The sequence below is a fragment of the Phalacrocorax aristotelis genome, unplaced genomic scaffold, assembly GCF_949628215.1.
Source record: "Phalacrocorax aristotelis unplaced genomic scaffold, bGulAri2.1 scaffold_39, whole genome shotgun sequence".
Lineage (NCBI taxonomy): Eukaryota > Metazoa > Chordata > Aves > Suliformes > Phalacrocoracidae > Phalacrocorax > Phalacrocorax aristotelis.
This window is the reverse complement of record NW_027441109.1, coordinates 159,901-165,180: the sequence shown is the minus strand read 5'-3', so window position 1 is coordinate 165,180 and position 5,280 is coordinate 159,901.

Genomic DNA, 5,280 nt, shown 5'->3' with positions numbered 1-5,280 from the left:
TTGGGAAGGAGAAAGGACTGCCATCAGCCCAAGAATCATCAATACAGCATAAAGAAGAAATTCTCCAACTTCCGGAAGACGTGCAGAAACCAAAAGAAGTGGCGGTAAAGCGTTGCAAAGCTCATCAATTTGGCCAGACGGCTGTAAACATAAGCAAACGACTGACCGATAAAGCTGCAAAGAGGACGGCAGAGCAAGGTATCCTTGCACTAGTACCAGTAAAACAGATCAGAATTCCAAAGTTGAAACCGAGATATAATAAATTGGATGAGCAATTAGCAGAACAATTGGAAGCATCACAAAACACAGAGAGATGGTAGGTAACACCAGAAAAACAAGTAATAACAACAACCACCCCACAAGTTATGACAGAACTTGCAAAAGAAAACCATGAGCAAACACATTAGGCTGTAGGCGCTACGGTTTTGAGTTTAAAAACATCTGTAGCGTGTGTAGGCACGACAAGAATAGTTAAACCCATAGTAGCTAAGTGTCCAATCTGTCCTAGAAATAATCCCCTGAACCAAAGGAAACAACCTTTAGGAGTAACAAAACAAAAAATTCTCCCGGAAATTATTAGCAAATTAAGTTCTCTGAGTTACCCAGACAAAATAGATAGAGCAGTATTTGTCAGTGCTGATTGACAAATTTTCTAGATGGCCAGCAGCTTTCTCGTGCTGCACCGACAAAGCTAGAGTAGTAGTTAAGACGTTGCTGAAGGAAATAATACCAAGATTTAGAGTGCCAACGGGAATGTCCTCTGATAGAGCACCACATTTTTTTGCAGAGGTACTTCAACAAATTAATAAAATTTTGGGTAGAAAATGGGACCTGCATACACCCTGGAGACCACAATCAAGTGAAAAATTTCAGAACATGAAGCAAACACTAAACTGACATAGTGGAATATTATTGATCTAGGATGGAAGTATTGAGAAAATTATTATTTCAGAACTTCCAAACAGGGGAAATGTAACCAAAGTGATGAAATCAACCAGAGACGGTGTTCCATTACGGGAACATGGAGCGTACCAATCAGCACACCTGTCGATCTGCATTTTAGTCCATAGGCGATCATTAATGCGAACAGAACAACAGACAACGTGCTTCTGTCAGAAAAGGATGAAAAAAACGCTGTTTCGCTTAGCGGACTGAGAAAACTAGCCAAGACTGCCAAGAGTAAGAGCCGAGAAGGTAAAAGGTAATTCCGGCAGGGGGAGATCGCGACCACCGACTCACAGACCACCACCGACCCAAGTAACAGAAGAGAACAACGGAAGAGGACAACCGAGCCTGCGCAGCGATTTACATACGGAACGAGCAAGTTTGTACCAATCAGCAGACAGGACAATAATGAATATGTATGAATACGTAAAACATTGATCTACAAATTGTACGGGAAAGGTGCGTGAGGTACGCACGCCAGGAGGAGCGATCCCCCGTGCATCCGGCGCCGCGAATAAAGAATGCCTGCTCTTTAATACTAAATTGGTGTTGAGGAGTCGTTTCCGATTTTAACGCGTTTTTCGGTAACACAGGGAGTCAGATCAAGAGAGCCAGAGAACAACAAAACACCGACAGGCTACAGGACAGAGCAGGAGGAATAAAAAAAAAAAAAACACGGAGCCAGAGCCAGGCAGAGAGAGGCGGAGAAAGAAAAAGGAGCCACAGGCTACAGGACAGAGAGAGGGAGGACTGAAAAGACGGGGAGGCAGGGAGACACTCAGAGCGAGATGGAGAAAGAAGGTGCGGGGGGGGGGGGGGCGCAAAAAAAAAAAGTAAATTTTGCAGCAGGTAAGGAAAGAGAGGGGGCCGGGGGAGAGACAGGGAGGGCCCAGGACGCACAAGAGAGGCAACGGGGCCCCAGTGGCCCAGGACTCACCGCGACTCTCGCTCTCAGCGCTGCTGGCACAATTTAGCCGTTCAGATGCTTCTTTACCCTCCTCTCCTCCCTGCCTCTTCTGCAGCTCCAGACTCTAGGCCGTCCTCCACCTGAAGAGAATACGTGGGTGTCTTACAGCTCTTACCAGATGAGGCTTCCTAGGCACGTAGCCTAGCTCGCTCGTGCACTACACGCCCGTACCCAACTCCGGGTTACGCGTACAGACCCTACGGTGCACGTTGGTGGCCTGGCCCGCTGCGGGCTATGAAGGGGGATCCTTCCTCCCCCACCTGCATGGACAGGCTCTCTCTTGCCTGCGGCAGGAAGGCAGCTGGCAGCCAGAGCACCTTCAGTTTCTTCTTCTTTACCTTTCGTTGGCGTCTCCAGCTTCAGCTGAGGCAGCTCCTGTCCGCAGCCGGGAAGGGCTTTGTCTATCCCTTTTCGGCCCTGCGCTGCGAGGACGGCGAGGACGGGCAGAGAGAAGCCACGCGAGCCTGAGACGGCCGCAGGCAACGGCATCCCCGGGGGAAGGACAGACAACCACGTCCTCAGCACGGTCTCTGGGAGAGGGAAAGAAGAAACAGTGACCGTCATTACCGTCGATCGACCCTGGCCAAAGCCTCTCCTTCCGCAGGGGCTTCTGGACACACCGCTCCCTCCCCACGCTACTGCTAAGGGCCCCTGCACCAAGGGGGAATCCAGTGCGCTTGAGGGACGGCTTGCTGCCTTCACGACAGGGCCTGGGGGCGGCCTAAGGCTATGCAGCACGCTTATGGGGAGGTGCCGGAGCTGGGGGCAGGCGCACGGGGCAAGGGGTGCCCGGGGAGGCTGAGCGGGACCTCCGGTGGGCCGGGGACGCGGCCATCATCTGCGCCCTGGGCACGGGGAAAAGGTCATCGTCCTCCTCCTTTCCCTCTTCCCTTCTGTCAGCTCCCGGGGAACTCACCGCTTCTCGGGAAGCGGCCGCACCCGCAAGCCCCCAGTAATCAACACGAAGCCAACCCCAAAAATACACCTCGCGTACCGTACGCGCCACGGCCGGCCGGCACCCGAGCGCCGGAAGACCGCGCCTCCCGCCATGCCCGGCGAACCACGTGACAGGGCCGGCAGCCACTGCGCCAGGAATACAGCTCCCGGCATGCTCTGCGGCACAACCCGGCCGCCCGGCAGCCGCAAGGACTACAGCTCCCGGCATGCTCTGCGGCACAACCCGGCCGCCCGGCGGCCGGTTTGATGCGGAGCCACCCAGCATCCCTGCGAGCACAGCTGCAGGCGCAACAGCAGTTACGCAGCCACAACTAGGCACTAAACAAAGGCTTTCCAACACTGGAGGTCTAGAACAGGTAGACATTAGCACAGAAGCACAAGGGGCTCCGTCACCCTGCACAAATCTCCCCGTGCCTACACACGCACACGTTCAGAAGTTAGTTATCAGAAAACGCCCGACTCAGCCATTTGCCACAGTCACGAGACTCACGACATGATAACACGACATGACACACGAGGTGGGCTCAGAGTTTTAAGGCAAGAAATACCTCCCACGCCCCCCACCCGAGATCTTTCAGGGTCCACACCTGCCATCGCCCCGCACCAAACCTACCCGGCCAAAGGCTTTCAGGTGGCCCGAAACACTGTACACAGAAAATAACCAGGGACAGACCTGCATTGTTCGGAAGCGAACGATGCCCGACCGGGGCTCCTCTGCGGGGCACGGAGCCCCCCGGCCCCGCCCGGAGACACACACCCGCCCCCCGCTGCCCGAACTCACCCACCAGCGCTCTCCGGCCCCCGGACACGGCCGCGCTGCTCTCTCAGGCGGCTGCCGCAGGCGAGGCTCGGGCACCGCCAGGCCTCCAGGCGTCCCGAGGGGCTGCCGGACACCGCAGGGGATGGCTGCCGGCGGCCGGACCGCCGCGGCGCTCCCCGCCCAGCTCCGAGCAGGCTCCGCCGGCCGCGGGCTTCCCACGCCGGGCCGCAGAGGGGCCCCGGCACCGCACAGGGACGCCTCGCGACCCGGCCGCCACACGCACCGGCCCTTCGGCCTCCACACGCACCGCTCCCGCCCCCGCTCCGACGCGCACGCGCCACCGGAAGCCCGAGCCCCGCGGGGCGGCCCTTAAAGGGCGGCCGGAAGGAACGGCCCCCACCGGCCCCGCCCCCGCGCCGGACCGCCCCCGCGCCCAGCCGGTGAGCGCCAGCGCCCCCTGCTGGCCGGGCCGCGCTCAGCTCGCGAGGGCGCCGAGGGCCGGGCGGGGCGGGACGCGCCGGCTCGGGGCCAGCGCCTTCTCGGGGCGAGCGGGAAACCCCTGCGGGCCCCGGTCACGGCCGGGCACAGCCGCGCGCCCTCCGAGAGCTGCTGAACGGGGCTGCCGCTCGTGACACATACCGAGCCGTCTGCGACGGGAGCGGGCAGAGGAGGAAGGGGCCGGCGGCCGCGGGGCCCTGGCCCCAGGCGGGGGGGGGGGGGGGGGGGGCTGGGGCCCGGGGGGCTGCCCCCCTACTCACAGTTCCCTCACAGTTCCCTCACAGTTCCCTCACAGTTCCCTCACAGTTCCCTCACAGTTCATCCCATGGACGGAACCGGGACCTACTGTGAGGCACTGGGAAAGAAGTGGGAGGAAGCCGGGACAGACCAATATAGCCCAGTATGGACTAGACCAATATAGCCCAGTATGGACTAGACCAATATAGCCCAGTATGGACTAGACCAATATAGCCCAGTATGGACTGGAGGGAACTGCGAGGGAACCGCGAGAGAACCCCACAGAACAAACCATGGGGCACGAGAAGGCAGAGAATTAAGAATTAGGGACAGGGAGCCAGAAAAAAAAAAAGAAAAAAACCAAAGGGAGACAGAGAGCAAAAGGAATCGCAATGCGTACGGAGAGAAGAGAGAAACAATTCTAGCATAGGGTCACGGGGGAGCCAGGGACAGCAAGATGGAGAAAGGACAGAAGCTACAGGCTACAGGGCAGAGAGGGAAGAATTAATGAATAGACACAGAGAGATGGGCAGAAAGACATGGAGAAAGGCTAAAGATCACACGGCCTACAGGGAAGAGAGAAGAGAGGGAGGAATTTTAAAAACAGGGGCAAGAAGCCAGAGAGAGGGAGAGAGAAGCAACAATAAAATGGGGACAAGCCACAGGGCAGCGAGGAGGGAATCAATGAATAAGAACACGAGACCAAAGAGAACACAATGTAGAATGGAAAAAAGGAACAGCGGCCTACAGGGAAGGAGGAATTAAAGATCAGGGACTGGGAGGCAGACAGAGACACATGAAGAAACAAGTGGAAAAAAAAAAACAAAAACAAACCAACAGCAATGGGCTACAAAGACAGAGAGGGAGGAAATGAGGAAATAAAACATCGCAGCAAGGAGCTGGACAGAGAGAGATG